Raw genomic sequence first — 17,300 nt, 5'->3', positions numbered from 1 at the left:
AAGAGTGTTCAGAACTGCGCAATCAAAAGTATGGTTTAAATCTGTTAGCTTAATGAACATATCAGAAATTAGTTTCACACAATGCTTCTGTGTAGTTTTTATTTGAAGATATTTGTTTTCCCAATAGAGGCCTCTTAGCGCTCAGAATGTCCAATTGCAGTTTCTACAGAAAGAGTGTTTCAGAAAGGCTCAATCAAAAGTAAGGTTCAACTCTGTTAGTTGAATGCAAGGAACAGAAAGAAGTTTCATACAATGCTTCTGTGTAATTTATATTTGAACATATTCTTTTTTCCACTATTACCCACTTAGCGCTACGAATGTCCAGTTGCATTTTCTACAGAAAGAGTGTTTCAAAACTGCTCAATCAAAAGTATGGTTTAACTCTGTTAGCTGAATGCTCAGATCAGAAAGAAGTTTCACAGAATGCTTCTGTGTAGTTTATATTTGAATATATTACTTTTTCCACTACTACTCTCTTAGCGCTCCAAATGTCCAGTTGCATTTTCTACAGAAAGAGTGTTCAGATCTGCTCAATCAAAAGTATGGTTTAACTCTGTTAGCTGAATGCACAGATCAGAAAGAAGTTTCACAGAATGATTCTGTGTAGTTTATATTTGGAGACATTCCTTTTTCCACTATTACCCTCTTAGCGCTCCGAATCTCCACTTGCATTTTCTACAGAAAGAGTGTTTCAGAACGGCTCAATCAAAATTAAGGTTCAACTCTTTTAGTTGAACAAACAGAACAGAAAGAAGTTTCACACAATTCTTTTGTTTAGTTTTTATTTGTAGACATTCTTTTTCCCAATATAGGCCTCTTAGCGCTCAGAATGTCCAATTGCAGTTTCTACAGAAAGAGTGTTTCAGAACGGCTCAATCAAAAGTAAGGTTCAACTCTGTTAGTTGAATGCACAGAACAGAAAGAAGTTTCATACAATGCTTCTGTGTAGTTTATATTTGAACATATTCTTTTTTCCACTATTACCCACTTAGCGCTACGAATGTCCAGTTGCATTTTCTACAGACAGAGTGTTTCAAAACTGCTCAATCAAAAGTATGGTTTAACTCTGTTAGCTGAATGCTCAGATCAGAAAGAAGTTTCACAGAATGCTTCTGTGTAGTTTATATTTGAATATATTCCTTTTTCCACTACTAAGCTCTTAGCGCTCCAAATGTCCAGTTGCATTTTCAACAGAAAGAGTGTTCAGATCTGCACAATCAAAAGTATGGTTTAACTCTGTTAGCTGAATCCACAGATCAGAAAGAAGTTTCACCGAATGATTCTGTGTAGTTTATATTTGAAGACATTCCTTTTTCCACTATTACCCTCTTAGCGCTCCGAATCTCCACTTGCACTTTCTACAAAAAGAGTGTTTCATAACTGCTCAATCAAAAATATGTTTTATCTCTGTTAACTGAATTTACAAATCAGAAATAAGTTTCACAGAATGCATCTGTGTAGTTTTTATTTGAAGATATTCTTTTTCCCAATGTAGGCCTCTTAGCGCTTAGCATGTCCAATTGCAGTTTCTACAGAAAGAGTGTTTCAGAACGGCTCAATCAAAAGTAAGGTTCAACTCTGTTAGTTGAATGCACAGAACAGAAAGAATTTTCACAGAATGCTACTGTGTAGTTTATATTTGAATATATTCCTTTTTCCACTATTACCCTCTTAGCGCTCCGAATGTCCACTTGCATTTTCTACAGAAAGAGTGTTCAGAACTGCGCAATCAAAAGTATGGTTTAACTCTGTTAGCTTAATGAACATATCAGAAATAAGTTTCACACAATGCTTCTGTGTAGTTTTTATTTGAAGATATTATTTTTCCCAATATAGGCCTCTTAGCGCTCAGAATGTCCAATTGCAGTTTCTACAAAAAGAGTGTTTCAGAAAGGCTCAATCAAAAGTAAGGTTCAACTCTGTTAGTTAAATGCACAGAACAGAAAGAAGTTTCATACAATGCTTCTGTGTAGTTTATATTTGAACATATTCTTTTTTCCACTATTACCCACTTAGCGCTACGAATGTCCAGTTGCATTTTCTACAGACAGAGTGTTTCAAAACTGCTCAATCAAAAGTATGGTTTAACTCTGTTAGCTGAATGCTCAGATCAGAAAGAAGTGTCACAGAATGCTTCTGTGTAGTTTATATTTGAATATATTCCTTTTCCCACTACTACTCTATTAGCGCTCCAAATGTCCAGTTGCATTTTCTACAGAAAGAGTGTTCAGATCTGCTCAATCAAAAGTATGGTTTAACTCTGTTAGCTGAATGCACAGATCAGAAAGAAGTTTCACAGAATGATTCTGTGTAGTTTATATTTGGAGACATTCCTTTTTCCACTATTACCCTCTTAGCGCTCCGAATCTCCACTTGCATTTTCTACAGAAAGAGTGTTTCAGAATGGCTCAATCAAAACTAAGGTTCAACTCTTTTAGTTGAACAAACAGAACAGAAAGAAGTTTCACACAATCCTTCTGTGTAGTTTTTATTTGTAGACATTCTTTTTCCCAATATAGGCCTCTTAGCGCTCAGAATGTCCAATTGCAATTTCTACAGAAAGAGTGTTTCAGAACGGCTCAATCAAAAGTAAGGTTCAACTCTGTTATTTGAATGCACAGAACAGAAAGAAGTTTCATACAATGCTTCTGTGTAGTTTATATTTGAACATATTCTTTTTTCCACTATTACCCACTTAGCGCTACGAATGTCCAGTTGCATTTTCTACAGACAGAGTGTTTCAAAACTGCTCAATCAAAAGTATGGTTTAACTCTGTTAGCTGAATGCTCAGATCAGAAAGAAGTGTCACAGAATGCTTCTGTGTAGTTTATATTTGAATATATTCCTTTTTCCACTACTACTCTCTTAGCGCTCCAAATGTCCAGTTGCATTTTCTACAGAAAGAGTGTTCAGATCTGCTCAATCAAAAGTATGGTTTAACTCTGTTAGCTGAATGCACAGATCAGAAAGAAGTTTCACAGAATGATTCTGTGTAGTTTATATTTGGAGACATTCCTTTTTCCACTATTACCCTCTTAGCGCTCCGAATGTCCACTTGCATTTTCTACATAAAGAGTGTTTCAGAACGGCTCAATCAAAACTAAGGTTCAACTCTTTTAGTTGAACAAACAGAACAGAAAGAAGTTTCACACAATTCTTCTGTGTAGTTTTTATTTGTAGACATTCTTTTTCCCAATATAGGCCTCTTAGCGCTCAGAATGTCCAATTGCAGTTTCTACAGAAAGAGTGTTTCAGAACGGCTCAATCAAAAGTAAGGTTCAACTCTGTTAGTTGAATGCACAGAACAGAAAGAAGTTTCATACAATGCTTCTGTGTAGTTTATATTTGAACATATTCTTTTTTCCACTATTACCCACTTAGCGCTACGAATGTCCAGTTGCATTTTCTACAGACAGAGTGTTTCAAAACTGCTCAATCAAAAGTATGGTTTAACTCTGTTAGCTGAATGCTCTGATCAGAAAGAAGTTTCACAGAATGCTTCTGTGTAGTTTATATTTGAATATATTCTTTTTCCACTACTACGCTCTTAGCGCTCCAAATGTCCAGTTGCATTTTCAACAGAAAGAGTGTTCAGATCTGCTCAATCAAAAGTATGTTTTAACTCTGTTAGCTGAATGCACGGATCAGAAAGAAGTTTCACCGAATGATTCTCTGTAGTTTATATATGAAGACATTCCTTTTTCCACTATTACCCTCTTAGCGCTCCGAATCTCCACTTGCATTTTCTACAAAAAGAGTGTTTCATAACTGCTCAATCAAAAATATGTTTTATCTCCGTTAACTGAATTTACAGATCAGAAATAAGTTTGACAGAATGCATCTGTGTAGTTTTTATTTGAAGATATTCTTTTTCCCAATGTAGGCCTCTTAGCGCTTAGCATGTCCAATTGCAGTTTCTACAGAAAGAGTGTTTCAGAACGGCTCAATCAAAAATAAGGTTCAACTCTGTTAGTTGAATGCACAGAACAGAAAGAATTTTCACAGAATGCTACTGTGTAGTTTATATTTGAATACATTCCTTTTTCCACTATTACCCTCTTAGCGCTCCTAATGTCCACTTGCATTTTCTACAGAAAGAGTGTTCAGAACTGCGCAATCAAAAGTATGGTTTAACTCTGTTAGCTTAATGAACATATCAGAAATAAGTTTCACACAATGCTTCTGTGTAGTTTTTATTTGAAGATATTATTTTTCCCAATAGAGGCCTCTTAGCGCTCAGAATGTCCAATTGCAGTTTCTACAGAAAGAGTGTTTCAGAAAGGCTCAATCAAAAGTAAGGTTCAACTCCGTTAGTTGAATGCACGGAACAGAAAGAAGTTTCATACAATGCTTCTGTGTAATTTATATTTGAACATATTCTTTTTTCCACTATTACCCAGTTAGCGCTACGAATGTCCAGTTGCATTTTCTACAGAAAGAGTGTTTCAAAACTGCTCAATCAAAAGTATGGTTTAACTCTGTTAGCTGAATGCTCAGATCAGAAAGAAGTTTCACAGAATGCTTCTGTGTAGTTTATATTTGAATATATTACTTTTTCCACTACTACTCTCTTAGCGCTCCAAATGTCCAGTTGCATTTTCTACAGAAAGAGTGTTCAGATCTGCTCAATCAAAAGTATGGTTTAACTCTGTTAGCTGAATGCACAGATCAGAAAGAAGTTTCACAGAATGATTCTGTGTAGTTTATATTTGGAGACATTCCTTTTTCCACTATTACCCTCTTAGCGCTCCGAATCTCCACTTGCATTTTCTACAGAAAGAGTGTTTCAGAACGGCTCAATCAAAATTAAGGTTCAACTCTTTTAGTTGAACAAACAGAACAGAAAGGAGTTTCACACAATTCTTTTGTTTAGTTTTTATTTGTAGACATTCTTTTTCCCAATATAGGCCTCTTAGCGCTCAGAATGTCCAATTGCAATTTCTACAGAAAGAGTGTTTCAGAACGGCTCAATCAAAAGTAAGGTTCAACTCTGTTAGTTGAATGCACAGAACAGAAAGAAGTTTCATACAATGCTTCTGTGTAGTTTATATTTGAACATATTCTTTTTTCCACTATTACCCACTTAGCGCTACGAATGTCCAGTTGCATTTTCTACAGACAGAGTGTTTCAAAACTGCTCAATCAAAAGTATGGTTTAACTCTGTTAGCTGAATGCTCAGATCAGAAAGAATTTTCACAGAATGCTTCTGTGTAGTTTATATTTGAATATATTCCTTTTTCCACTACTAAGCTCTTAGCGCTCCAAATGTCCAGTTGCATTTTCAACAGAAAGAGTGTTCAGATCTGCACAATCAAAAGTATGGTTTAACTCTGTTAGCTGAATCCACAGATCAGAAAGAAGTTTCACCGAATGATTCTGTGTAGTTTATATTTGAAGACATTCCTTTTTCCACTATTACCCTCTTAGCGCTCCGAATCTCCACTTGCACTTTCTACAAAAAGAGTGTTTCATAACTGCTCAATCAAAAATATGTTTTATCTCTGTTAACTGAATTTACAAATCAGAAATAAGTTTCACAGAATGCATCTGTGTAGTTTTTATTTGAAGATATTCTTTTTCCCAATGTAGGCCTCTTAGCGCTTAGCATGTCCAATTGCAGTTTCTACAGAAAGAGTGTTTCAGAACGGCTCAATCAAAAGTAAGTTCAACTCTGTTAGTTGAATGCACAGAACAGAAAGAATTTTCACAGAATGCTACTGTGTAGTTTATATTTGAATATATTCCTTTTTCCACTATTACCCTCTTAGCGCTCCGAATGTCCACTTGCATTTTCTACAGAAAGAGTGTTCAGAACTGCGCAATCAAAAGTATGGTTTAACTCTGTTAGCTTAATGAACATATCAGAAATAAGTTTCACACAATGCTTCTGTGTAGTTTTTATTTGAAGATATTATTTTTCCCAATATAGGCCTCTTAGCGCTCAGAATGTCCAATTGCAGTTTCTACAGAAAGAGTGTTTCAGAAAGGCTCAATCAAAAGTAAGGTTCAACTCTGTTAGTTGAATGCACAGAACAGAAAGAAGTTTCATACAATGCTTCTGTGTAGTTTATATTTGAACATATTCTTTTTTCCACTATTACCCACTTAGCGCTACGAATGTCCAGTTGCATTTTCTACAGACAGAGTGTTTCAAAACTGCTCAATCAAAAGTATGGTTTAACTCTGTTAGCTGAATGCTCAGATCAGAAAGAAGTGTCACAGAATGCTTCTGTGTAGTTTATATTTGAATATATTCCTTTTCCCACTACTACTCTATTAGCGCTCCAAATGTCCAGTTGCACTTTCTACAGAAAGAGTGTTCAGATCTGCTCAATCAAAAGTATGGTTTAACTCTGTTAGCTGAATGCACAGATCAGAAAGAAGTTTCACAGAATGATTCTGTGTAGTTTATATTTGGAGACATTCCTTTTTCCACTATTACCCTCTTAGCGCTCCGAATCTCCACTTGCATTTTCTACAGAAAGAGTGTTTCAGAACGGCTCAATCAAAACTAAGGTTCAACTCTTTTAGTTGAACAAACAGAACAGAAAGACGTTTCACACAATTCTTCTGTGTAGTTTTTATTTGTAGACATTCTTTTTCCCAATATAGGCCTCTTAGCGCTCAGAATGTCCAATTGCAGTTTCTACAGAAAGAGTGTTTCAGAACGGCTCAATCAAAAGTAAGGTTCAACTCTGTTAGTTGAATGCACAGAACAGAAAGAAGTTTCATACAATGCTTCTGTGTAGTTTATATTTGAACATATTCTTTTTTCCACTATTACCCACTTAGCGCTACGAATGTCCAGTTGCATTTTCTACAGACAGAGTGTTTCAAAACTGCTCAATCAAAAGTATGGTTTAACTCTGTTAGCTGAATGCTCTGATCAGAAAGAAGTTTCACAGAATGCTTCTGTGTAGTTTATATTTGAATATATTCTTTTTCCACTACTACGCTCTTAGCGCTCCAAATGTCCAGTTGCATTTTCAACAGAAAGAGTGTTCAGATCTGCTCAATCAAAAGTATGTTTTAACTCTGTTAGCTGAATGCACGGATCAGAAAGAAGTTTCACCGAATGATTCTCTGTAGTTTATATATGAAGACATTCCTTTTTCCACTATTACCCTCTTAGCGCTCCGAATCTCCACTTGCATTTTCTACAAAAAGAGTGTTTCATAACTGCTCAATCAAAAATATGTTTTATCTCTGTTAACTGAATTTACAGATCAGAAATAAGTTTGACAGAATGCATCTGTGTAGTTTTTATTTGAAGATATTCTTTTTCCCAATGTAGGCCTCTTAGCGCTTAGCATGTCCAATTGCAGTTTCTACAGAAAGAGTGTTTCAGAACGGCTCAATCAAAAATAAGGTTCAACTCTGTTAGTTGAATGCACAGAACAGAAAGAATTTTCACAGAATGCTACTGTGTAGTTTATATTTGAATATATTCCTTTTTCCACTATTACCCTCTTAGCGCTCCGAATGTCGACTTGCATTTTCTACAGAAAGAGTGTTCAGAACTGCGCAATCAAAAGTATGGTTTAACTCTGTTAGCTTAATGAACATATCAGAAATAAGTTTCACACAATGCTTCTGTGTAGTTTTTATTTGAAGATATTATTTTTCCCAATAGAGGCCTCTTAGCGCTCAGAATGTCCAATTGCAGATTCTACAGAAAGAGTGTTTCAGAAAGGCTCAATCAAAAGTAAGGTTCAACTCTGTTAGTTGAATGCACGGAACAGAAAGAAGTTTCATACAATGCTTCTGTGTAATTTATATTTGAACATATTCTTTTTTCCACTATTACCCAGTTAGCGCTACGAATGTCCAGTTGCATTTTCTACAGAAAGAGTGTTTCAAAACTGCTCAATCAAAAGTATGGTTTAACTCTGTTAGCTGAATGCTCAGATCAGAATGAAGTTTCACAGAATGCTTCTGTGTAGTTTATATTTGAATATATTACTTTTTCCACTACTACTCTCTTAGCGCTCCAAATGTCCAGTTGCATTTTCTACAGAAAGAGTGTTCAGATCTGCTCAATCAAAAGTATGGTTTAACTCTGTTAGCTGAATGCACAGATCAGAAAGAAGTTTCACAGAATGATTCTGTGTAGTTTATATTTGGAGACATTCCTTTTTCCACTATTACCCTCTTAGCGCTCCGAATCTCCACTTGCATTTTCTACAGAAAGAGTGTTTCAGAACGGCTCAATCAAAATTAAGGTTCAACTCTTTTAGTTGAACAAACAGAACAGAAAGAAGTTTCACACAATTCTTTTGTTTAGTTTTTATTTGTAGACATTCTTTTTCCCAATATAGGCCTCTTAGCGCTCAGAATGTCCAATTGCAATTTCTACAGAAAGAGTGTTTCAGAACGGCTCAATCAAAAGTAAGGTTCAACTCTGTTAGTTGAATGCACAGAACAGAAAGAAGTTTCATACAATGCTTCTGTGTAGTTTATATTTGAACATATTCTTTTTTCCACTATTACCCACTTAGCGCTACGAATGTCCAGTTGCATTTTCTACAGACAGAGTGTTTCAAAACTGCTCAATCAAAAGTATGGTTTAACTCTGTTAGCTGAATGCTCAGATCAGAAAGAAGTTTCACAGAATGCTTCTGTGTAGTTTATATTTGAATATATTCCTTTTTCCACTACTAAGCTCTTAGCGCTCCAAATGTCCAGTTGCATTTTCAACAGAAAGAGTGTTCAGATCTGCACAATCAAAAGTATGGTTTAACTCTGTTAGCTGAATCCACAGATCAGAAAGAAGTTTCACCGAATGATTCTGTGTAGTTTATATTTGAAGACATTCCTTTTTCCACTATTACCCTCTTAGCGCTCCGAATCTCCACTTGCACTTTCTACAAAAAGAGTGTTTCATAACTGCTCAATCAAAAATATGTTTTATCTCTGTTAACTGAATTTACAAATCAGAAATAAGTTTCACAGAATGCATCTGTGTAGTTTTTATTTGAAGATATTCTTTTTCCCAATGTAGGCCTCTTAGCGCTTAGCATGTCCAATTGCAGTTTCTACAGAAAGAGTGTTTCAGAACGGCTCAATCAAAAGTAAGGTTCAACTCTGTTAGTTGAATGCACAGAACAGAAAGAATTTTCACAGAATGCTTCTGTGTAGTTTATATTTGAATATATTCCTTTTCCCACTACTACTCTATTAGCGCTCCGAATGTCCAGTTGCACTTTCTACAGAAAGAGTGTTCAGATCTGCTCAATCAAAAGTATGGTTTAACTCTGTTAGCTGAATGCACAGATCAGAAAGAAGTTTCACAGAATGATTCTGTGTAGTTTATATTTGGAGACATTCCTTTTTCCACTATTACCCTCTTAGCGCTCCGAATCTCCACTTGCATTTTCTACAGAAAGAGTGTTTCAGAACGGCTCAATCAAAACTAAGGTTCAACTCTTTTAGTTGAACAAACAGAACAGAAAGAAGTTTCACACAATTCTTCTGTGTAGTTTTTATTTGTAGACATTCTTTTTCCCAATATAGGCCTCTTAGCGCTCAGAATGTCCAATTGCAGTTTCTACAGAAAGAGTGTTTCAGAACGGCTCAATCAAAAGTAAGGTTCAACTCTGTTAGTTGAATGCACAGAACAGAAAGAAGTTTCATACAATGCTTCTGTGTAGCTTATATTTGAACATATTCTTTTTTCCACTATTACCCACTTAGCGCTACGAATGTCCAGTTGCATTTTCTACAGACAGAGTGTTTCAAAACTGCTCAATCAAAAGTATGGTTTAACTCTGTTAGCTGAATGCTCAGATCAGAAAGAAGTTTCACAGAATGCTTCTGTGTAGTTTATATTTGAATATATTCCTTTTTCCACTACTACGGTCTTAGCGCTCCAAATGTCCAGTTGCATTTTCTACAGAAAGAGTGTTCAGATCTGCTCAATCAAAAGTATGGTTTAACTCTTTTAGCTGAATGCACAGATCAGAAAGAAGTTTCACCGAATGATTCTGTGTAGTTTATATTTGAAGACATTCCTTTTTCCACTATTACCCACTTAGCGCTCCGAATCTCCACTTGCATTTTCTACAAAAAGAGTGTTTCATAACTGCTCAATCAAAAATATGTTTTATCTCTGTTAACTGAATTTACAGATCAGAAATAAGTTTCACAGAATGCATCTGTGTAGTTTTTATTTGAAGATATTCTTTTTCCCAATGTAGGCCTCTTAGCGCTCAGAATGTCCAATTGCAGTTTCTACAGAAAGAGTGTTTCAGAACGGCTCAATCAAAAGTAAGGTTAAACTCTTTTAGTTGAATGCACAGAACAGAAAGAAGTTTCATACAATGCTTCTGTGTAGTTTATATTTGAACATATTCTTTTTTCCACTATTACCCACTTAGCGCTACGAATGTCCAGTGGCATTTTCTACAGACAGAGTGTTTCAAAACTGCTCAATCAAAAGTATGTTTTAACTCTGTTAGCTGAATGCTCAGATCAGAAATAAGTTTCACAGAATGCTTCTGTGTAGTTTATATTTGAATATATTCCTTTTTCCACTACTACGCTCTTAGCGCTCCAAATGTCCAGTTGCATTTTCTCCAGAAAGAGTGTTCAGATCTGCTCAATCAAAAGTATGGTTTAACTCTGTTAGCTGAATGCACAGATCAGAAAGAAGTTTCACAGAATGATTCTGTGTAGTTTATATTTGGAGATATTTCTTTTTCCACTATTACCCTCTTAGCGCTCCGAATCTCCACTTGCATTTTCTACAGAAAGAGTGTTTCAGAACGGCTCAATCAAAACTAAGGTTCAACTCTTTTAGTTGAACAAACAGAACAGAAAGAAGTTTCACAGAATGCATCTGTGTAGTTTTTATTTGAAGATATTCTTTTTCCCAATATAGGCATCTTAGCGCTCAGAATGTCCAATTGCAGTTTCTACAGAAAGAGTGTTTCAGAACGGCTCAATCAAAAGTAAGGTTCAACTCTGTTAGTTGAATGCACAGAACAGAAAGAAGTTTCATACAATGCTTCTGTGTAGTTCATATTTGAACATATTCTTTTTTCCACTATTACCCACTTAGCGCTACGAATGTCCAGTTGCATTTTCTACAGACAGAGTGTTTCAAAACTGCTCAATCAAAAGCATGGTTTAACTCTGTTAGCTGAATGCTCAGATCAGAAAGATGTTTCACAGAATGCTTCTGTGTAGTTTATATTTGAATATATTCCTTTTTCCACTACTACGCTCTTAGCGCTCCAAATGTCCAGTTGCATTTTCTACAGAAAGAGTGTTCAGATCTGCTCAATCAAAAGTATGTTTAACTCTGTTAGCTGAATGCACAGATCAGAAAGAAGTTTCACCGAATGATTCTGTGTAGTTTATATTTGAAGACATTCCTTTTTCCACTATTACCCACTTAGCACTCCGAATCTCCACTTGCATTTTCTACAAAAAGAGTGTTTCATAACTGCTCAATCAAAAATATGTTTTATCTCTGTTAACTGAATTTACAGATCAGAAATAAGTTTCACAGAATGCATCTGTGTAGTTTTTATTTGAAGATATTCTTTTTCCCAATGTAGGCCTCTTAGCGCTTAGCATGTCCATTTGCAGTTTCTACAGAAAGAGTGTTTCAGAACGGCTCAATCAAAAGTAAGATTCAACTCTGTTAGTTGAATGCACAGAACAGAAAGAATTTTCACAGAATGCTACTGTGTAGTTTATATTTGAATATATTCCTTTCTCCACTATTACCCTCTTAGCGCTCCGAATGTCCACTTGCATTTTCTACAGAAAGTGTTCAGAACTGCGCAATCAAAAGTATGGTTTAACTCTGTTAGCTTAATGAACATATCAGAAATAAGTTTCACACAATGCTTCTGTGTAGTTTTTATTTGAAGATATTATTTTTCCTAATATAGGCCTCTTAGCGCTCAGAATGTCCAATTGCAGTTTCTACAGAAAGAGTGTTTCAGAAAGGCTCAATCAAACGTAAGGTTCAACTCTGTTAGTTGAATGCACAGAACAGAAAGAAGTTTCATACAATGATTCTGTGTAGTTTATATTTCAACATATTCTTTTTTCCACTATTACCCACTTAGCGCTACGAATGTCCAGTTGCATTTTCTACAGACAGAGTGTTTCAAAACTGCTCAATCAAAAGTATGGTTTAACTCTGTTAGCTGAATTCTCAGATCAGAAAGAAGTTTCATAGAATGCTTCTGTGTAGTTTATATTTCAATATATTCCTTTTTCCACTACTACTCTCTTAGCGCTCCAAATGTCCAGTTGCATTTTCTACAGAAAGAGTGTTCAGATCTGCTCAATCAAAAGTATGTTTTAACTCTGTTAGCTGAATGCACAGATCAGAAAGAAATTTCACAGAATGATTCTGTGTAGTTTATATTTGGAGACATTCCTTTTTCCACTATTACCCTCTTAGCGCTCCGAATCTCCACTTGCATTTTCTACAGAAAGAGTGTTTCAGAACGACTCAATCAAAACTAAGGTTCAACTCTTTTAGTTAAACAAACAGAACAGAAAGAAGTTTCACACAATTCTTCTGTGTAGTTTTTATTTGTAGACATTCTTTTTCCCAATATAGGCCTCTTAGCGCTCAGAATGTCCAATTGCAGTTTCTACAGAAAGAGTGTTTCAGAACGGCTCAATCAAAAGTAAGGTTCAACTCTGTTAGTTGAATGCACAGAACAGAAAGAAGTTTCATACAATGCTTCTGTGTAGTTTATATTTGTACATATTCTTTTTTCCACTATTACCCACTTAGCGCTACGAATGTCCAGTTGCATTTTCTACAGACAGAGTGTTTCAAAACTGCTCAATCAAAAGTATGGTTTAACTCTGTTAGCTGAATGCTCAGATCAGAAATAAGTTTCACAGAATGCTTCTGTGTAGTTTATATTTGAATATATTCCTTTTTCCACTATTACGCTCTTAGCGCTCCAAATGTCCAGTTGCATTTTCTACAGAAAGAGTGTTCAGATCTGCTCAATCAAAAGTATGGTTTAACTCTGTTAGCTGAATGCACAGATCAGAAAGAAGTTTCACCGAATGATTCTGTGTAGTTTATATTTGAAGACATTCCTTTTTCCACTATTACCCTCTTAGCGCTCCGAATCTCCACTTGCATTTTCTACAAAAAGAGTGTTTCATAACTGCTCAATCAAAAATATGTTTTATCTCTGTTAACTGAATTTACAAATCAGAAATAAGTTTCACAGAATGCATCTGTGTAGTTTTTATTTGAAGATATTCTTTTTCCCAATGTAGGCCTCTTAGCGCTTAGCATGTCCAATTGCAGTTTCTACAGAAAGAGTGTTTCAGAACGGCTCAATCAAAAGTAAGGTTCAACTCTGTTAGTTGAATGCACAGAACAGAAAGAATTTTCACAGAATGCTACTGTGTAGTTTATATTTGAATATATTCCTTTTTCCACTATTACCCTCTTAGCGCTCCGAATGTCCACTTGCATTTTCTACAGAAAGAGTGTTCAGAACTGCGCAATCAAAAGTATGGTTTAACTCTGTTAGCTTAATGAACATATCAGAAATAAGTTTCACACAATGCTTCTGTGTAGTTTTTATTTGAAGATATTATTTTTCCCAATATAGGCCTCTTAGCGCTCAGAATGTCCAATTGCAGTTTCTACAGAAAGAGTGTTTCAGAAAGGCTCAATCAAAAGTAAGGTTCAACTCTGTTAGTTGAATGCACAGAACAGAAAGAAGTTTCATACAATGCTTCTGTGTAGTTTATATTTGAACATATTCTTTTTTCCACTATTACCCACTTAGCGCTACGAATGTCCAGTTGCATTTTCTACAGACAGAGTGTTTCAAAACTGCTCAATCAAAAGTATGGTTTAACTCTGTTAGCTGAATGCTCAGATCAGAAAGAAGTGTCACAGAATGCTTCTGTGTAGTTTATATTTGAATATATTCCTTTTCCCACTACTACTCTATTAGCGCTCCAAATGTCCAGTTGCATTTTCTACAGAAAGAGTGTTCAGATCTGCTCAATCAAAAGTATGGTTTAACTCTGTTAGCTGAATGCACAGATCAGAAAGAAGTTTCACAGAATGATTCTGTGTAGTTTATATTTGGAGACATTCCTTTTTCCACTATTACCCTCTTAGCGCTCCGAATCTCCACTTGCATTTTCTACAGAAAGAGTGTTTCAGAACGGCTCAATCAAAACTAAGGTTCAACTCTTTTAGTTGAACAAACAGAACAGAAAGAAGTTTCACACAATCCTTCTGTGTAGTTTTTATTTGTAGACATTCTTTTTCCCAATATAGGCCTCTTAGCGCTCAGAATGTCCAATTACAATTTCTACAGAAAGAGTGTTTCAGAACGGCTCAATCAAAAGTAAGGTTCAACTCTGTTATTTGAATGCACAGAACAGAAAGAAGTTTCATACAATGCTTCTGTGTAGTTTATATTTGAACATATTCTTTTTTCCACTATTACCCACTTAGCGCTACGAATGTCCAGTTGCATTTTCTACAGACAGAGTGTTTCAAAACTGCTCAATCAAAAGTATGGTTTAACTCTGTTAGCTGAATGCTCAGATCAGAAAGAAGTTTCACAGAATGCTTCTGTGTAGTTTATATTTGAATATATTCCTTTTTCCACTACTACTCTCTTAGCGCTCCAAATGTCCAGTTGCATTTTCTACAGAAAGAGTGTTCAGATCTGCTCAATCAAAAGTATGGTTTAACTCTGTTAGCTGAATGCACAGATCAGAAAGAAGTTTCACCGAATGATTCTGTGTAGTTTATATTTGAAGACATTCCTTTTTCCACTATTACCCTCTTAGCGCTCCGAATCTCCACTTGCACTTTCTACAAAAAGAGTGTTTCATAACTGCTCAATCAAAAATATGTTTTATCTCTGTTAACTGAATTTACAAATCAGAAATAAGTTTCACAGAATGCATCTGTGTAGTTTTTATTTGAAGATATTCTTTTTCCCAATGTAGGCCTCTTAGCGCTTAGCATGTCCAATTGCAGTTTCTACAGAAAGAGTGTTTCAGAACGGCTCAATCAAAAGTAAGGTTCAACTCTGTTAGTTGAATGCACAGAACAGAAAGAATTTTCACAGAATGCTTCTGTGTAGTTTATATTTGAATATATTCCTTTTCCCACTACTACTCTATTAGCGCTCCGAATGTCCAGTTGCACTTTCTACAGAAAGAGTGTTCAGATCTGCTCAATCAAAAGTATGGTTTAACTCTGTTAGCTGAATGCACAGATCAGAAAGAAGTTTCACAGAATGATTCTGTGTAGTTTATATTTGGAGACATTCCTTTTTCCACTATTACCCTCTTAGCGCTCCGAATCTCCACTTGCATTTTCTACAGAAAGAGTGTTTCAGAACGGCTCAATCAAAACTAAGGTTCAACTCTTTTAGTTGAACAAACAGAACAGAAAGAAGTTTCACACAATTCTTCTGTGTAGTTTTTATTTGTAGACATTCTTTTTCCCAATATAGGCCTCTTAGCGCTCAGAATGTCCAATTGCAGTTTCTACAGAAAGAGTGTTTCAGAACGGCTCAATCAAAAGTAAGGTTCAACTCTGTTAGTTGAATGCACAGAACAGAAAGAAGTTTCATACAATGCTTCTGTGTAGCTTATATTTGAACATATTCTTTTTTCCACTATTACCCACTTAGCGCTACGAATGTCCAGTTGCATTTTCTACAGACAGAGTGTTTCAAAACTGCTCAATCAAAAGTATGGTTTAACTCTGTTAGCTGAATGCTCAGATCAGAAAGAAGTTTCACAGAATGCTTCTGTGTAGTTTATATTTGAATATATTCCTTTTTCCACTACTACGCTCTTAGCGCTCCAAATGTCCAGTTGCATTTTCTACAGAAAGAGTGTTCAGATCTGCTCAATCAAAAGTAAGGTTTAACCCTGTTAGCTGAATGCACAGATCAGAAAGAAGTTTCACCGAATGATTCTGTGTAGTTTATATTTGAAGACATTCCTTTTTCCACTATTACCCACTTAGCGCTCCGAATCTCCACTTGCATTTTCTACAAAAAGAGTGTTTCATAACTGCTCAATCAAAAATATGTTTTATCTCTGTTAACTGAATTTACAGATCAGAAATAAGTTTCACAGAATGCATCTGTGTAGTTTTTATTTGAAGATATTCTTTTTCCCAATGTAGGCCTCTTAGCGCTTAGCATGTCCATTTGCAGTTTCTACAGAAAGAGTGTTTCAGAACGGCTCAATCAAAAGTAAGATTCAACTCTGTTAGTTGAATGCACAGAACAGAAAGAATTTTCACAGAATGCTACTGTGTAGTTTATATTTGAATATATTCCTTTCTCCACTATTACCCTCTTAGCGCTCCGAATGTCCACTTGCATTTTCTACAGAAAGTGTTCAGAACTGCGCAATCAAAAGTATGGTTTAACTCTGTTAGCTTAATGAACATATCAGAAATAAGTTTCACACAATGCTTCTGTGTAGTTTTTATTTGAAGATATTATTTTTCCTAATATAGGCCTCTTAGCGCTCAGAATGTCCAATTGCAGTTTCTACAGAAAGAGTGTTTCAGAAAGGCTCAATCAAACGTAAGGTTCAACTCTGTTAGTTGAATGCACAGAACAGAAAGAAGTTTCATACAATGATTCTGTGTAGTTTATATTTCAACATATTCTTTTTTCCACTATTACCCACTTAGCGCTACGAATGTCCAGTTGCATTTTCTACAGACAGAGTGTTTCAAAACTGCTCAATCAAAAGTATGGTTTAACTCTGTTAGCTGAATTCTCAGATCAGAAAGAAGTTTCATAGAATGCTTCTGTGTAGTTTATATTTCAATATATTCCTTTTTCCACTACTACTCTCTTAGCGCTCCAAATGTCCAGTTGCATTTTCTACAGAAAGAGTGTTCAGATCTGCTCAATCAAAAGTATGTTTTAACTCTGTTAGCTGAATGCACAGATCAGAAAGAAATTTCACAGAATGATTCTGTGTAGTTTATATTTGGAGACATTCCTTTTTCCACTATTACCCTCTTAGCGCTCCGAATCTCCACTTGCATTTTCTACAGAAAGAGTGTTTCAGAACGACTCAATCAAAACTAAGGTTCAACTCTTTTAGTTGAACAAACAGAACAGAAAGAAGTTTCACACAATTCTTCTGTGTAGTTTTTATTTGTAGACATTCTTTTTCCCAATATAGGCCTCTTAGCGCTCAGAATGTCCAATTGCAGTTTCTACAGAAAGAGTGTTTCAGAACGGCTCAATCAAAAGTAAGGTTCAACTCTGTTAGTTGAATGCACAGAACAGA

This window comes from Symphalangus syndactylus, chromosome 21, assembly GCF_028878055.3.
Source record: "Symphalangus syndactylus isolate Jambi chromosome 21, NHGRI_mSymSyn1-v2.1_pri, whole genome shotgun sequence".
Lineage (NCBI taxonomy): Eukaryota > Metazoa > Chordata > Mammalia > Primates > Hylobatidae > Symphalangus > Symphalangus syndactylus.
Note: the sequence above shows the minus strand (reverse complement) of the source record.